At 44.0% G+C, this 18576-nt stretch overlaps 1 long non-coding RNA gene across 1 annotated transcript in view; it reads right to left on the bottom strand.

The window, feature by feature from the left end:
* Positions 1-18576, bottom strand: part of LOC132370332 (uncharacterized) — a 135184-nt gene that overhangs the window by 55014 nt on the left and 61594 nt on the right. The window contains exon 2 of the long non-coding RNA XR_009504548.1: positions 16659-16776. This is a non-coding gene — a long non-coding RNA (uncharacterized LOC132370332). The remainder of the gene's footprint in view (positions 1-16658; positions 16777-18576) is intronic.

The following is an 18576-nucleotide window of genomic DNA, read 5'->3' as shown; positions in this document are numbered from 1 at the left end:
GTTAAAATCGTTTATAAGAGGTTTACTGTGAGAAATAATACTTATACATACTCACTAGGTGCAAAACACTGTACATAACACTTGACATGCATTACCTTATTTCCTATTCACAACAACTCCATGGAACATTTACTATTAAATGCCCCTTTTTCTTATAAGGAAACAGGCACAGAGAGTTGAAGTAAGTTATCCAGAGTCATGCAGCTGGTGAGGAAGCCAAGGTTCAAATCCAATCCGTCCAAGCTCTAGAGCGCCGTTAGCCACCACTTAGGAATTAAATGGAATAACATATAAAGTATTGATTCTGGTACCAGACACTGAGCAATATTACTGATCGTTCATTTTACTTTGCCGACATTATTATTAAACTCCCTCTGTTGCTCTGTCCAAATGAAAACGAGTATGCAACGATGCTTCAAGAAGGGAAAGGGCTTTATGAAAGCAAACAAGTAAAAAATCATTATGATAACTTGACCTGGCGCACAGGAAAATTAACGATATTTCTTGATCCGAAAGTTCCCTGGAGAAAATTGTGCTTAACAGGACTCTCTGGGGGAATAAAGAGAAGGAAGGGGTATGGGAACGGGGGCTCGTGTCTAGCGGTAGCTCAGCCAAGGGGTGTGGCGGAAAGGTCCAGAGACACTGGTATCCTGACTGCCGTAGCTGGGTGGGAGTGGAGATGTGGGTGATGTTTCAGGGGTAGCCAGAGACAGGGGGAAGGAGCGCTGACAGGACAGCCCAGAGAGCCAACTGCAGAACGCCTGACCACGTGCCCACTGCCCTTCATGCTCAGAAAATACACACTCCCAGGGACTAAATCTTCCCCCACTCCTACCTGAAGCCCCCAAGGAATCAAGTGCTACTGCCATCTGCAAATTCTTAGGGAGACTCAGAATGCTTCATTAAAAACCCTCCTTCATTTCTTTATCGGATTAGTATTTACTGAGAACTTTCTACGTTCTGAGCACGGCTAGGCACAAAGGAAATGAACCAGGTTGATAGGTCCCTGACCTGTAACAGGAGTAAGTCATCTAGACTGCAGAGGCCAGGGTGCTCTGTCGTTTAACGGGGAGGTGTCATGAGTGCTGGGAGTGGGCTGGGCAGACCAGGGGTGACCAGTTCTGACCTGAAGGTAGGAGGAGGTAGGGTGGTGGAAGGGGGTGGGACCCAGGAAGTCTTTTCAGAGGAGCTGCTGGTTAGGGGGGAGGAGGAGGGATCCTGTCACTAAGGTCCTTCAAGCTGAATTCGCTTCTGTCAAACCTTCTGGCCTGGGGAATTCCCTGGCGGTCCAGTGGTTAGGACTCCGCGCTTTCACTACCAATGGCGCAGGTTTGATCCCTGGTCAGGGAACTAAGATCCTGCAAGCTGTTCAGTGCAGCCAAAATAAAAAAAAAAAAAATTTAAAGTATTAAGAAATAAAATTAAAGTGTTAAAAAAAAAAAAAGAAAACTTTTGGCCTGTTACGTGTAAGAGTAAGAAACATTTGAACACAGGGCTGCCTCAGACGCTACAGAGGACACATGAAAGAAGTAGAAGGCAGTATCCCTTGCCCTCAGAACGTAAAATGTGACAGTGAATCCAAAGAAGCATCGGTAAAATAATTAGAAAACCCAGGTGAATGCAAGGCAATGCAATTCCAACTTTGGCTTTGTAACTTTGTAAAATGCCGTAATTCTCGAACTCCACATAGCAACCCAGAGTGGGTATTCACCACGGAGCAATGTTTGACGGCTCTGGACCGTTAGGAGGAGGATGAGGAACATTCCTGAATGTGTCAATCAGCTGGCACTTAGGGAACACCTACTAAGAGCACAGTAGTTAAGAGCCATCACTCTCCACCACAGACCAGCTCCACCACAAGCCGTGTGAACTTGGGCAGGCCCCCTAACCTCTCAGAGAAAGTGCTACCTCACCTGCAAAATGGAGATAAAATGGCATCTATTTCTAGGGTCGAAGTGAGGATGAAATGAGGTAAAGCAAGAAAAGGATTGGGCCAAAGTCTGCCAAGAGTAAGCTCTCGGTGGTAATAATGAACTTATGGAATGTTGATTACTTATAATTAATTGTTTATTTTTAAATAAATGTGTACAAGAAATATTAATATCGTTCATGAGCTGGGTGCTATGGTGGATGTAAATGCAGATAATTAACACTTTTAGATTCTTACCATGTGCCTGTCACTGTTCTGGGCACTTCGTATGTGTTAACTCATTTGATCCTCACAACAATATTGTCAGAAAGGTCTTATTACCCTCGTTTTACAGGTAAGGAGACAAGCACAGAGAGGTTAAGTACTTTCCCCAAGGTCACGCAGCAAGGCTAGGACTCAAACCCAGGCCGCTTGACTCCGACTGCACTCCCAACCACTCTGCAATGCTGCTTCTCGTCATCATGAATAAGATACAGTCCTTGAAAAGAACATTATAAAGCAAGCCGGTCTATGATAAGACCCAGGAGAAACAAAAATCATAAAACTATCGAAGAAAGAGCTGCTGAGCGCTACCAAATCCAAATGGGAAAATCAAGGAAGAGCTAGCAAGGGTGAGAAAGAGAAGTAACAGCAAAGAGAAGCAGCAGAATGCTGCATCACGGAAGCACAAGGAAAGGAAGTCTTAAAGCAAGCAGGTGAGTCACTGCTAGCTGTGTCACGCGCCACGGGGACGTAAAGGAGGGTGAGCTAGAGAACCACTAGGTGGTGGCACAGTGGGGAGTGCCAGGAAGTGAGCACGCAGATCCCATGAAGGGTGGAGGGTGAAGGCAAGTCACAAGGGATGGTCAGAGAGTGACGCTACTGAGTGCAGGCTTACCTTTCAGAAATGCTGGCAACCAAAGGCAGGCGAGAGATGGATGTGAGTTCAAAGGCGTCGTTCCCCCTTCCAGACAAGGTGGTCTCTTGTTCATGATCAGAGTGGCACTTATAAGTAGAGGAAGAATAAAGATGCAGGAGAGAGCTGTAGCCAATCTGTGAACGCGGAGAGAATCTGGAGAGCTCGTGCGGCTCTGCTGGGAGCTCTAGGGTCAGCTAAGAGGAAGACGCTTCCTCCTCTGATTCAAGGAGAGGGAAGGGAAGGAAGGTGAAGATTAGGAGAAATTCGGATATGGAAAGAAGTTGAGGAGACTCACATCAATCAGATGGTTCCAACCTTCTTAGCAAGGAGGTAGGAAAGGAAGCGAGGAGGCTGCTTACCTAGGTAAGTCAGAATGGAAAATACCATTGCCCCCTTCGGGCTGCTTGGCAAACTCCTACTAATTCGTCAGGACTCAAACTGCCCCCGCTAGCCTCCGATGTGCCCAGGCAGAGTTGGGGGCTCTGTCATCTGCACTTGTTCAGTTACTCCTCTCTGATGCATCAGCCACATGATACTGTAATTATTTTTGTTTATGTCTCTCTCCCCCCTCTAGACTGAAGTCCTCCATGGTAGACACCACACTTGTCTTAGTTTCTCAAACATCTAACCTAGTACAAAATGACATTCAGTAAATGTGTGTTGAACGAATAAACAAATTACTAAGTCATACATAAAAGAATTGCAATTCAGATCCAGAAAGGCTGGGGAATAGCACTTTAGAACCGGCATCCTAAATGTCTAGGTTCATTTCAGATCGAAACAGCCTGCTGTCGGGCAATCACCCTAACTGCTCTGTATCTAATAACCCAGGCTCTGAAAAACGGGAACCACAGCCCATGGAACCGTGAGCTTCATTAGTGAATGCCAGTAAAGGGCTTTTTAAGTGGCAAAGCAGATGATTACAGAAAATGCCTCTGAGGGAGAAGGATGACAAAAATGTGTCTCCAAGACAATGAAGCAGTTTCCTTCCAGGATTTCCACCACATTTCACTCTAACACAAGCAGTTACAGAGAATGCGGGGCCCTCTCAGAGGCCCTAGCACCACTAGGTCCCGAGGTTATGTGTTCACCGAGTTCAGGAACTGTTGTGAAAAGAGTTATTTGTGAGAAAGCACGAGAGTCCAGCCATGCAGCGCTTCCCAGCTCGGGGCCACTCTGCTCCCTGATTAACTTCACTTGCAGCTTTTCCTATTGTTCTGTCCTGTGGCTCCTGATTTCCACCTTAGAGCATCACCAGATCACTCAAATGCCTTGACCTTTGGAAATACACTTGTGCTCCCGGGAAGTACATGATCATTTATCACTGCCATTTACCAAGTGTCAGCTAGATAAACAGATATGTGCTAAGCCCCGGAAGCAGTCACCAGCCCATGTGCACAAGATGTGATACAATCTAGTCCAAATGAGCAAAAACAATATTGACACTGAACAATAAGATGTGTTAATATATGGGTGTGTTCTGAGGATTTAAAAAAATTTATGACTGACGTATTTTTTAGTTATTTCTAAGGCTGTAGAAATCTAAGACATAATGTACTTTTAGATGGGTGGTCCTAATGCAGAGGAGCATTGCTATGGAAAAGTTTAGAGAGACGGTAATTCTAAACATCTGTTTTATATATTATTATAATTCCCCTCTACACACATAAATAAATAAATACGCACACACGCAAACCTACCTCTAAAGTTGATTTTGCTTAAGATACATTCATAATTAGTTTGCCTCCCAGTATGCACACTCTAGGTTAGCAGTACCTGTGATAAAAACGGGTAAAGATGGTCTGGGATTTTAATTGTCACAGTTAATCACAAGGTATCTATACACTGGAGAACAGATCAGAGTTGTAAAGAATAGGAGGAGGAAAAAAATGGGATTAGAAGGGAGGAAAAGAACATAAAGCAGAAAGACGGATAAGAAGCAGAAAGTATTAGGAGTTTAGTAGTAGTGGGTTTCAGTCAGTGGTCCCAATTCCTTCCCACAGTGATCATCAATCCTTATTCAAACACTGCCAGAGTAGGGGCATTTCAGGTGTGAGGAGGGATTTAAATGACTATATACCTGATACTGAAGATGCTTTGATTTTCTAAAACTGCAGGCTGCTTTCTTATTAACAAAGCAGTTAACAGTCAGCAGTTACTCGCCAACATTAAATGCAGAATATTTGCTACTACCATAATTAAAACTCTGGTTGGGATCTACATTAGCTAGTTGATCTTCATGTTAGCCACTCAGAGCTCTTTTGAAACTTATAATTAGTTGGGAGACAGTCAAAATGATGGCATTTTCTTATTACTGATATAACTTTGGGGTCCACACAGAGGCTGAATGGCCTTTAGTCAAGGGTACTGTATGTGGAAGCCTTTCAGTTGTTGGAAAGTTAGAGCCAAAGACTTCAAATACGACCTCTAACTGGAAAGTTGTATGATTCAATGACCTCAGAAGAAGATCACCAAGGTTATTCTATGATATGGACATCACTGGGACCTCCCATCCCTGCTGGAAAGCCCTCTTGTTCATTACATGGGAGAAACTGCTGAAAATGGTCAATTCTACTCTCACTCAAACACTTTGCAGTGTTCCTTTATGCTGCCTGGGCCCCAAGGGCCTAGCTATGTGCCTTGAGGATAAACGACCCTGGCCCCAGCTCATCACTCAGACACACCTGTCTGTAGTGGGTCTTAGCTTGTGTCCTTTTCTGGCCAAAGTCAATGTAGACATTTTAGAGCTCGGCACATCTTAGACATTTGGGGTCACCTCTCCCATCAACAACCAAACAGAGAACATAAAGCTCCATGAAAAAGAGTAAACTGTTTAACCAATAATACATCATCAGTGTTACAGATATAAATTAGAAGAGTTGGGAGGCACCTGGCTTTTTTGAGGTCTAGAACTTCACTGAAGTCCGAGCACTGAACCTGAAGAGATTCAAGTCCAGAGAAAATAAAGAATAGGGTGAAAGGAAGACCAGCGCTTAGAGAAAAAGTGGAGGGGAGCAGACAGGCTACATCATGATTAAAACTTCCATAATGCAACTAATCAAATGTGGGGTATATGAAAAGCAACCATAATGAAAAGTAGAAACACTCGGTGTGTACCCTTAGAATCCAAGACCTCTAGAAAAATATGATATGTTTATACATTTATAGATTTATAGATACACAGGCTCAGGCTGCTAAGTGACTGACTTTTATTTTATTTTTTAGAGAAGCAGAAAATAAAGTGATCATTTTAGGGAAGCCTGTGTTTATTATTTTTTGTCTACGACTTTCATTTTTTTATTTTATTAAAATACTGACTATTTTAGAGTGAAGGAGAAGCAAAGCCACAACCAAAACTTAAGCGCCAATTTCTGAAAACCAAGTTAAACTATGAAATTCTCCTCTTTTTTTCCTTAAAAAGCTCTCAAAGAGAGAAAACTAATCTCTTATACGGCAAAATGTATAAAAATGCACAGTATTCATAGATAAGGGGTTTTGATCCAATTATCCAAATAACTGCCTCTGTTTCTCCTGCCTGTTTATGCATTTAAATTCATGTTTTGTCAATTATTTCATGCTTGTTGGTTGTGTCTCCCAAACCAATCTCCAAACACTTGAAGGCTTTTCTTTTATCCATCTTAATCCCTTGCCACGCCTACTATGGTTGGCGAGCATCCCAAAGAGTCACCAAAATGCTTCACACAAACCCAACTTCTGCTTTTCCTTAGGTACGACAGATTAGTTGAACAGTGCTTCATGTAAGTGTCATTAGGGAAATTCTCCATTTGAAATCATTACTCTGTACCTTCTTTCATTTGTATTGAAGTCATTATAACTTTTCAAAGCATTTTTAGTGACCATTGCATTTGGGGTTTCCTGAGCATACCTCAAAGAACATTACAACCACAAATCTGATGACAATCACCTCACCCACCAATGAAAGTTATGTCCAGAGTCTTGGAGCCTTTTGGTAAACTGATAACTGGTCATTCTCACTCCAGGCAAGTAGGTGTCCATTACAATTCACCTGGCTAGAACACAGTGGCAGTCAGCACTCAAGACAGACAGTGCTCAAGTGACAAGTTATATCAACTCCAACTGTAGAAGAATCCAGAAGGTCAAAATACAGGCCTCCTTAATCCTTGTAACGTTGAGAGAAGAGGTCAGTGTCCTTCAATGACCCCCTCAAGTAATGTGTCCACCGTGTGTTTGGCTTCCTCCCATCCTGACATTTCCTCATAATTTAACATTCCTGCTAAGGCAGAAACGAAAGCTGAATGTTTCACTGGAGCTAGGTCATGCTGACACTGATAGCAACTGACAGGAGATCAAAAGAAACCAAAGATACCACGTTGAAAATGTCTCATCAAGGTCACCCACTCGTGGTAAGGCAAGTGGAGAGTGAGGGAGAAATACAGGCTTATCACTTGAGAATCAACAGAGACAACTACATTATCTAATTATTCCTCTTCACTCCCATCTCCTCTAGCCTCCCACTCCTATACACATGCTATTAAGCAAGTCCAGTATTTTACAATTACTATAGGGTATGTCTCCTTGGCAATCCAAGGTACCACTGTGGTGAAGGCACCGCCACCAACCTCCCCAGTCCTGCCAAGCAGAAGCACGCTCTCCCCGTGGCACTCAGTTCACTCCTTTACTACCGTATGACTTTCTCCCCGCAAGCTGTGAGCCCTTCGTGTGTTTGAAGCACACCTTCCTCTTCTTTCTATCTACCTGCATAGTGACAGAGCAAGCCAGCTACCTACTAAAGTTCATGATTCTCCTGCTCTTACCGAGTTGCTGCTGAGAAGCTTCTACCACGCCCATGGACTAGGTTTTTCAGGTCCATTTACACCTAGGGGCGGCCATGTGACTAGTTTTAGCCAATGGAAAATGAGCAGAAGTGAAGTATGTCCCTTCGAGGTGTTTACAACACACCACATCTCCATGTTCTCTTCCGCCTGCTGCTAGCTAGATGCAGAGGTTAACAGGGCTCAGCAGCTGGCGGAGCTAAGTGATGGAAAGAACTGGGTCTCTGGATCACTGCACTGAAGAAAGCTACTACTGACTAGAAACAATGTACTGGATTATTACAAGAGAAAGAACTATACTTCCATTTTTTTTTAATTAATTAATTTATTTATTTATCATTTATGGCTGTGTTGGGTCTTCGTTTCTGTGCGAGGGCTTTCTTTAGTTGCAGCAAGTGGGGGCCCCTCGTCATCGCGGTGCGCGGGCCTCTCACTGTCGCGGCCTCTCTTGTTGCGGGGCACAGGCTCCAGATGCGCAGGCTCAGTAGTTGTGGCTCATGGGCCTAGTTGCTCCACGGCATGTGGGATCTTCCCAGACCAGGGCTCGAACCCGTGTCCCCTGCATTAGCAGGCAGATTCTCAACCACTGCGCCACCAGGGAAGCCCTATACTTCCATTCTTTAAAAAAATCTTTATATATTTTTGGGTTGTCACTGGAGTGTACCCTAACTAATACATGAGCCTAACACAGTGGTATACATAGACATTCAAAAGATGGTGAATAACTGAATAGGGCATTCACCCATTTGCCTATGAAAGAACCTGATTACTTTGTACTTTTCCAGGAAAGATTAATTATGGATTGCATCTCATGCAATTATATCCAATAATTGTTGTTATGGAAATCATCTCAGAATGCTATATGAAACAGACTGATGTTAGTAGAACTTTATTTAATCTTATAGTTGTTTCTTCAGATTCATAGCTACATATTTAAATTTTGTTGCTGTGGGAGAATGTTGAGGTTGTCATGGCAACAGGTTAAAGCAACAGAGTGTATGTGATGTACTGGGATGCTTGGTGCTAGCCATGCCAGCAAAAACATAAAATAATTATATTATACAGAAAGAACTGTACTAAAGGTAATGGTGTGATAGTCAACTATGTGTCTTTCACCTCCTAGGAACCGTAATTTAACACACTGATTTGTTAACAATTTTGATAATATTGCCAGTCCTGGAAGGAAATGAAGTTTAGACTAAGGATGAGATTATTGGTAGAGGATCATCACTCAATTTCCAGCTGCCTAGAAAAATACACATGCACACACACATATACACACACACACAGGAAAAGAGAGAGGGAGAGAGGGAGAGAGACAGAAAGGGGCCGGGGAGAAAGAGAGAGAAAGAAATGGACAGAGAGAGGAGATTGGGCCTACACAAGTTAAAATCTGATAAAGTTGATGAATTGAGGGGACCATAAATTTAAAGCAAGCAATCAAATTAAACCCCTTCTGAGCAGAGGTTCTTGAGAAAATTTAAGTAATTACCCCAACTCCCTGATTTACTTCACCATGCTGGCAGAGCCTTTATTGATCCCTTCTCTGTGGACCAGGGGCCTATTTCTCTGCAATATATTTGCTACTGATTTAAGTTATCATCATTCTCTTATGAAAATTAAACGCTTCAAGCAGGGCTATTCTATCTCCCCCAGGGTTATTACTCTTCTCTCTGAGGGACCTCAAGGCTTCAAACTGTCCAGAAGCAGTAATCGTGAGACAGCACAAACGGCAGGTGTCCTGGGTTATCATGCAGGATCCAGAATAAAAGAGAAAAGAAATGGGCTTGAGTTCACGGGCTGTGGCATGCTGGAGCAGGGCAGTGTGATGGGCCAGAGAGATTTGGGGAGACTAATATTTTTAGCTGTTCTTTGGATGGGTCATATAAAACAGTAAAGAAACAATTCCCCTGACTTCTTTTCTCACTAAACCCCTAGAGATAATTCAGGAAAACTTTCAACTCTAAGAAAAAAGAAAGAAGATGGCGTCCTTACTTTTAGTCTTTATTCCCCTTTCCTTCTCATCTCATGCTATCATTTCCATTTATATGTGCTCATTAAATAATGTCTTCTCCAGGACCCTCCTAGTTTTATTCAGAAACTATATTGGCCAATTTCCTAGAGAAGAAACCCAAGCTTTGAGAGTCCTTCCCACCCTGGGACAGGCTGATGCATCCAGGAAAGAGATTCTGACCCCGAGAGAAGTCGCTACTATATTGAGAGGCGTGACACAAAGGATGCAGACTCTGGACCCCACCTGCAATGGCACAACCCATTTCAATGCAGAATGAAAAAGGCCCATGCAAACATAAAGAGGAACTGAATTCAATCACAATGCCAGACGGTCTCGGGCGGCCCCTCCACTGCTCCTGGTGCAAACCAGGGTCAAAGACATCTGACGTGGCTCAGTAGAAAGAGGAGATCAATAATGCTAAAGAGAAGCATCTGCAGTAAGAAGCAAATCATTGCAAATTTAAATAAAATGTCCTCCACGGGCAGGACTCCTGATGGAAGCCCTACATCTGCCATGTCGACCTTGTCACTGGGACTCCCCCCCCACTCCTTGCGGGGAGAGAATGAGGGAGAGGCAAGGAAAGAAAAAGCAGGAGCCGGGGATGGTTACCGTATTGTGTTGTCTTCAACCGAGAAGCCCCAAAGAGTGCAGTGCCCATCTGTCCAATCCAAGGAGAAAACACTGATAATGTGAACTATTTTTAGAATGACGGGGATAAACTACACGTCAGTCTCAGAAGAGACTGGGATGTAGCTAAATGAGGTTACTAACAGTAGGATAAACAGAAAGCAAATTTCATTTAATGACTTAAATGTATTGAGAACTTATTACATGAGCCAGATACATCTGACTAATAAGGAAACTAAAGCTCAAAGATTGTAAGCAGTGAGTCAAGGACTCATACCAAGGTCTGCCTCGCTATAAAGTCAGACAGTAATCTCAACCCCAGTGTTAAGGACTCATCTGCAAATACAACATGTTTCGAGGCCATTCTCTTCCTCATGTTCTTCATCGTGTCAGGGTTACTGGCGCACACTTGGCCTGTCTGGATTCACAGGAACAAGAACAAATACCTCTGAAGGCGAGTGAGATACTTCGGCAGAGAGTGGAGGCATAAAATAATGGATTATACAGAAACGTAGAAAGCAAGGAGATTTCAGCCTAGTACTACACCATTTGCTTCCCTTGACTGAGTCTGCTTAGAGAAAATTGGGTTGTTGAGTTAAAGCAATAAACTGGTAAATTCTACTGTACTGTGGGTTACTCAGACCTCGACATCTTTGTTGTCATTTGCTGTTGTTCAATATATGGCCAATCATTGTGAGGACCTACATGGACGGAAGCAGGAATAACGTAGGAGCCAGAGAGCTGACTGCCAGGATATAAATTCCACATCAGGAACACATTTCCCAGGGCCCTTCTGCCAAGGGAAATGGTCTTGAGTCTCCCAAGCCCTCTTGACCCATTTCACAGATGCTACCCAAATAGTAAAATGGAAAACTTCTAAGTGAAAACTACCCATTTTGTCTTACTTGTGGTTAAATATTAACTTTCTGCTTTATGAAGAAAACTAGCATTTACTGAGCAGGTACAGTGCACATTCCCTGCACCAGGTGACTGATACACACGCTGTCTCACTGACTTTTCACAACGACCTTTTGAGGCACTACGTGCCTACCTAGCAGCTGATGGAACTGAAGGCTACAGCGATGGACTTGCCTAGAGCCAGGGCCTACGGGTTGCATGGGGGTTCAAGCCAATGTTCTTAAGACTTTCAAAATCAGTACTCTTTCCTTCTATGCTCTTGCTCGGTCCCCTTTAATGATGTATGCCCTTGCCACGCCTCTGGGTCATCCTTCTAAACTTTAAAAGTCATAGGTCAATAGAGCACAAGGTATATTATTATTGAGCTGAAAAAAATCATACTGAAGTAAATGTGCATCCAAGAAGCAAACGCCTTGCCTAAACTCCTAAACTAAGTGGGCTGCCACTCCTTTCTCTCTTTCATCTAAAATTGAAATATACAAGAATCATTCCAATTACTTGAAGGTTTGGGTTAGCTGACTCCACATTTCCAGAGACTTAGCGAGAAGCTTTTCATGTCCAAAGAACTTTTCGTGGATAATGGCTATTTGCTCATCTCAGATGAGCAGATGTAATGCATTCACGATTGTTCCACCCCTGGGAAACACAGAGTGAAAGGGAAAGAGCAGGGACCCGGGAGCCATCCAGATCTGAACGAGAACCATGACTTCACCACTGGGTGAAGTTGAGCAAGTCTTTTCCCTCCTCTGTACCTCAGTCTCTTCATCTTTAAAATCAGAATGATGCTACCAACCTCAAAGTGGTGCTGTGAGGACCAACTGAGATGACCTACACAAAAAGCCTGGCACGTACACATACCCACTCAAACTAGAAGCTAAAATTTTAAACTTTTAGAAACTAAAAGCTCAGTTTCTTTCTCAATCCCTTCTGAGATAGCTGTTTATTGATACAGCTGTCTACTGTGCTTGAATAAGGTGGGGTGAGGGCATGCACAGTGCCCACTGCTGGTCCAGGGGAGAGTCCATCTTGGGAGGAAAGGAAGTAGCCATTGTTTTGATTCTCACTTTCCGCAATTTTCATTGGGAAAAGAGGGAGGAGAGACCCTCTAACTCCCACAGCTAAACAGAAATGACTTTTGAATTCTCTGCCGTTTTAATATGATCAGCGTTACTATTACGTTCCGGGGATGAAACACAGGGAAAGCTGACAGTGTATCTTTCCTGGATGCCCAAGCAGCTCATAATCAGACATCATCTTTATTTACTGAGCACCTATTACGTGTTCACAGCTCAGCAGCCCAGAAACTAATTCACATCAGCTTCGCCCCAGTGGGATAAAGTTTGAGCCATGCATGATAAAGCTTGAATTAAATGCCTTTTTAGAAGGAAGGAACAAGCAAGCTGCCTCAGAAAGAAGGAAAAGGGCACCAGACCCCATTCGGGGAGGGACGTCTCAACCTCCCCTCAAAGGAAGTCTTCTGTGTGGACCCAGGTGCTGCTGAGGGGGGCCTGGTGGGTCGGCGGGGGATAAAAGGCTCTCTGGAGGCCCTCTGACCCCAGCTGTCCCGCGGGAAACGAGCGAGGAGGCTGCTGGCTGGCAGACAGGCAGGTGTGCCCTTAAGAAGCCAGGGAGATTAGCTGGGGCTTATCCAAACCTCCGCAGGAAGCAAATCTCCCCTGGCTTCTCAGGAGACCCCAGCGCTCCTCTGGCGTCAAATAAGCCAGACGCAGAATGGACGTCAACTTGGCCTTTTGTGAACCCAGGGCCCCAGCGTGGAAATCTGGACACGATCACACTTACCAGGGCCCCCAAGGAAAATGAGGATTTGAAGAATATGTTTAGAAAAAGGAAGAGGGAGGAAAAGCAATGACGGCAAGGCAGGAGCACGGGTAGACGCACCTTACTTGTGCTTGCATCTCTGTATTGGGGATCATTTTTGCCCCAGCCCCCAAATTTAACCAAAAGTTACTTCATTTGCTTGAAAATATGGCTTCTGGGGAAAACAGGTGGTATCCGCTCTTCAGCAAAGGTAAAGGCCAGAAGACTCAAAGGCTGAGAGAGCTCCCCTTCTCAGGAGCCCGAAGGGAAGCAAATTAGCACTGTGGGCAGAGGAAGGAGGGGGAGACGGGGCCCCCATCCGTGCAGAACACACTGACTTTACTCTATGTCCAGGTCTGATGATGTGGGGAAGGCACTGACTTTAGACCCACATCATTGAGATGTGCGTTGGAGTCCTGTTCCTGCTGTGTATATGCTGTATGGCTCTGAACAAGGCACTTCAACGCTCCAAGCACCAATTTTCCCATCCTAAGAGCAGTCGAACAATGGCTCCTTCATGGAGCCAACTGAGCATTAAACAAGATAATTTATATAAACATATAACACAGGACCCAGCACACAGAAGGTGCTCAGTAAACGTTAGTTTTGCCCCTTCTTTCGACAACCCAATTCTCTATGCAAAACAGCAGATAAAATCCCTACACTTGTGGAAACCCATTCCCAGTGAGGGTAAGTCACATCCCCAAACCTCATTCAGATGGAAATAGTAGAGGTGCGAACTCAGATTTCCCTGATGCCCTCGCCAGGCCTTGCTGTTTGATTGGCACCCTAAAGATGACCCATTACCCAGACTCAGAAAGGTCAAATGATGGCCACAGCAGAGACAGGCCTCAGAGCCAGACACTCGTACACCTCAGGCCACCTCCTGCAGGGGTTCCCACCAGGGAGGCTGCACTTGTAACTGCCTCTCCCATGGCAGAAACCCACCCAGGAAACGTATGGGGTGTACGGGGGTTGGGGCATAGTGTGGTACTCGTGGTTTCAGCTAATAGTGTAAACAAGAGCTCTCTTATCTTTTAAGCTGGTTGTGCCTCACACATATACAGGCACAGGACAACTGGCTCTGGAATGGCTGAGATGCGGAGAAGACGTCCTTGATTCAATAACAACAACAACTATAATAGGAATTTTGTTTTCAACTCAGCCCCTGCCCTCCCTGCCTTCACGTGTGGCATGTGCAGGAACATAACAGCACAGGTGGCACAGCGGTCTCTCTACCCAACTCTCAGGTCGTTTCTGAGGCAGGAAGGTTCTCGGGGAGAGGCCGGATGGGGGTGAATCTTGTCTTTATTTCTTCCCAGAAATGGCTGAACTTCTACTCCTGTTTGAAATGTCCTATCAATCACCAATACCTAAACTTTCATCATTTTAGAACTAGAAGGAAACTTGTACACACTCTCATTTTATAAATGACGAAACTAAGGGAGACACAGAGGTGTGGAATAAGTTTCCCAAGGCCAGCTAGCAATCCGGTGCCCACCCCCTCCACTGGTTGACGCAGGGTTTCAGGGACCCACATGCACGGTAGGACAACCTTGACCAGTCGTTCTCATCATGATGGGGGCTCACTGTGCAGAGCTCATGAGAACGGCACTAGGGGTCAAGCGTGATGAGAACACAATTAGTGTGACAAATATTCAAATATGCCACTAAACATCCTCAGGAAAAAGTAAATAAATAAAATGCCAAAAAGCCCTTGAAACCAGTATGACATTTTTTTATTTCAGAGATTTCTTTTTGGGTCCCCAAGACAGTCTGCTATAATTATTATGGAAATGGCAAATCACTATAAACATAGTCTTTGATTTAGTCTCATCATGTCTGATAAAGTTGTTTCATTCAACTATAATTTACGGAGCACCTACTATGTGCCAGGTAGATTCTAAGTGCTAAGAACAAAAAGATGAACAGCCACAGTCTCTGTGCTCAAGAAATTCAGTGTCTAGGAAGGGGTAAAAACAAGCACTGCAGAAAATACATCAAAGACCTAAATATAAGACCGAAAACTGTAAAACTCTTAGAAGAAAATGTAGGGGAAAAGTTTCGAAACAGGATTTGGCAATGACTTCTTGGATGTAACATCAAAAGCCAAACAGAAAAAGAAAAAAAATAGATAAATTGGACTACATCAAAATTTAAAACTTCTACGCATTAAATGACACGATTAACAGAGTGAAAAGGCAACCCACTGAATGGAGAAAAATATTTACAAATTGTGTATCTGATAAGGGATCCAGAATATATAAAGAACTCCTCCAATTCAACCACAAAACAAAGAACTCGGTTCAAAAATGGGCAAAGGACTTGAATAGGCATTTCTCTAAAGACGACATACAAATGGCGGATAAGCACATGAAAGGATGCTCAAAATCACTAATCATCAGGGAAATGCAAATCAAAACTACAATGAAATATCACCTCACACCCATTAGAATGGATACTATCAAAAAACCAGGAAGTTTAAGTGTTAGAAAAGATGCGGAGAAATCAAAACTCTTGCACACTGTTGGCGGAATGTAAAACGATGCAGCCAGTGTGGGAAACAGTGTGGTGGTGCCTCCGAAACTTAAAAATAGAACTACCATTTGATTTCACAATCTCACTTCTGGGTACATGCCCAAAAGAATTGAAAATAGGGTCTTGAAGAGATACTTGTACATCTGTGCTTATGGCAGAATTTTTCACTATAACCGAAAGGTGGAAGTGATCCAAGTGTCCATCAACAGATGAATGGATGAAAAAAAATGTGATATATACATACAATGGAATATTACTGAACCTCAAGAAAGAAGGAAGTTCTGATACACGCTGCAATATGGATGAACCTTGAGGACAGTGTGCTAAGGGAAATAATCCAGTCACCAAAAAACCAAATATTATATGATTCCAGTTCTATGAAGTACTTAAAGCACCTGTCATTTACAGAGGCAGAAAGTAGAATGATAGTTGCCAGGGCAGGAGAGGGAAGAATGGGCAGTTATTGACCCACAAGTGCAGAGTTTCACTTCTGTGAGATGAAAAGAGTTCTGTGAATGGACCGTGGTGATGGTAATGTGACAATGTGACTGCAATTAATACCCCTGAGCTGAACACCTAAAAATGGTTGAGATGGTAATTTTTATACTATATGTATTTTACCAAAATTTTAAAAAATACAGGCACTGCAGTCACCATCATCAGTAAATTCATCAGGAGGTAACTTAAGTCTCTGGTGCCCCAGCTACACTGCAAGAGACCAGGCTAGGTTTAGGGTCCGACAGAAACCACTCACAAAAATGTTAAGACTCTGTGAAAGTGTGGACCACTGAGAGAAGAGGGGATCCCGCGTCGAATAAAGCTGGTCACCTGCAGAGTCCTGCCAAGTCTTCCTTGCAGGCCATAAGCCTCACCAGATGGTTTATAAAACCGATCACGCGAAATTTCTCCATTAACAGTCAGAAATCATTTTAAGCGCCATTGTCATAGGAGAGACATAGTGGGACAAACTAAAAAGTTCCAAATCATTAACTTTTACTCTCGACTGTTAAGAGGTTTTGCTTGGTGTTCTCACATGGGGACAGCGGATACTGAGGTGAACTTTGTAGTTATTTGTTCAGAAAATGGCTGGTAAGGACTTACCAGTTTCTTTCTAAGAGATCCTCCAGGCTCTCGGTTCCCCTTCAGTAGGGAATTTTTCCTGGAGCGCTACCGTCCTGGATAGATGAGTCCGACAGGATGTGGAAAACCAGCATCTCTACTGAGAGGGCACACGAGAAAGACAAATTACCCGAGGCAAAGGTGAAATGATTTTCCCAAAGTCCCAACATTTAAAAACTTCATGAAACTCATGGATGCCCTTAAAAAGCCACACCTCTACCCACAGCATTTACCAAGCTCCCTTTTTTGTCTCTTCTTTGGGCCAAGTGCTGTGCTGAGCTGGGGGTATAGAGAAGTAAGATGCAATCCCTGCTTCCGATAACTTGACATCCTCAGGAGTGAGAAAGCATTAAAGTATGAATAACACCATCATAATACAGGATAGATATACTGTGGTTTTGTCTGCATAAACTAAAGAAAGCACAAGCACCAGCACACCTCCCCTTGTGCCACTTTCAGATGAGAAAGGTAAAGCTCAGGGAAACAAAAGGTTAATCAAGGAGCGAGCGCCATGTCATGCGTTTTGCTTGCTGATGCGGCTGCCTCAAATTCGTGTCCCCCGGGACCCAGCATCCTTCTCCCTAGATGCCCAGTCTCCGTCTGGAGTCGGTCGGAGCGCAAAGCTGAGGCTGAGAGCACAGGATTCCCTCCCTTTCCAAGCCTGTCAGCCTCTCAGAGAGGAGACACTCCCTGTCCCTTGGTCACAGAATGTATGGCCATACCTTTGATCAGAAAGGCCAGCAGCTAGCGAGTGCAAATGGCAAATCCATCAGCACCACCATTCAAATTGCAAGGCTGGCAGCGCTGTCTTCACGAATTAAATATGACACATCACGAGGATCCCGAGGTTCGGACAGACCTCACTGCCTGACATGCTGGGTCAGCCTAATTCCCAGCCTGTTTCAGATACCCAAACAAATTATCACGCGTTCCATGATGATACCAAATTGTGTTTCTGTGTGTGTGAGTGTGTGTGTGTGTGTGTGTTCCAAAGCCTCCATGCAAGTGCATGGTCATCAATTAAATATTTATCAGACCCCCGCTGACCTACGAGGCAGAATCTTCATCCTCCGGCTCTGGGAGCATCAGTATCGGCTATTTTTAAAAGGCTGCTTCTCTTCTTGGTCAGTGGAACCTATTTAAACCTGAATGAAGAGCCCTCACTATCTTTTGTACTGGATCCATCTACCAGGCTGAATGAGGCTTTTAGAACCAACAAGAACCAGATGGCCCTCCAAGAGCATTTTTGAATGTTTAGATCTGAGTCATTTGTATGCGGATATCTTCACAAAATAGCAATCTGGGTAACAGGCTCCAGGCTGAGTCCAGCTTTCCAGACAGCCCATCTTTGCCCACAATTGAGAAGACAGGCACAATATTGTAGGGTTCCACAAAAATATTACAGCATTTCTCTATATGTGTAGCATCAAATACAGGAAGAGTCCCCGTCAGGCTGTCACGACAATGCTAGTTCGCCACAACCACGTCCCTTCCCAATTATTTTTCTTTTTCCCATGGCACCTACAAGTTCTCCCCTAGCATAGGCCTAAAGCCAGCTTTGTGAATCAGCCAGCAGAGGGCACTACAAAACTGGTGCAATAATCCAAATCACCACAAATTCAGAGCTGAAAAAGATTTAGACTAATCAAAATGGGCTCCAGTTTTATTATGTGCTGGGAGCTCCTAGCCAGAAAGAGGAGGACCAGGGGAGGGAAGAGATGGAACCAGAAATGCACTGGTAGATGGGCCCGCTCATCTGAGGAAGAGGGAAGGCAGCAGAGTGAGTCCAGTATCAGAAATCCAACGGGAGGGGCAAACCTAGTTCAAAAGTGGGAAGTGATCAAAATTAAGGGGGTCAACCCAGCACTGTGACTTCTCAGCATTTACCCCAGAGAAGGGA

The sequence above is a fragment of the Balaenoptera ricei genome, chromosome 8, assembly GCF_028023285.1.
Source record: "Balaenoptera ricei isolate mBalRic1 chromosome 8, mBalRic1.hap2, whole genome shotgun sequence".
Taxonomy (NCBI): Eukaryota; Metazoa; Chordata; class Mammalia; order Artiodactyla; family Balaenopteridae; genus Balaenoptera; species Balaenoptera ricei.
This window is presented reverse-complemented; position numbering and strand designations above follow the sequence as displayed.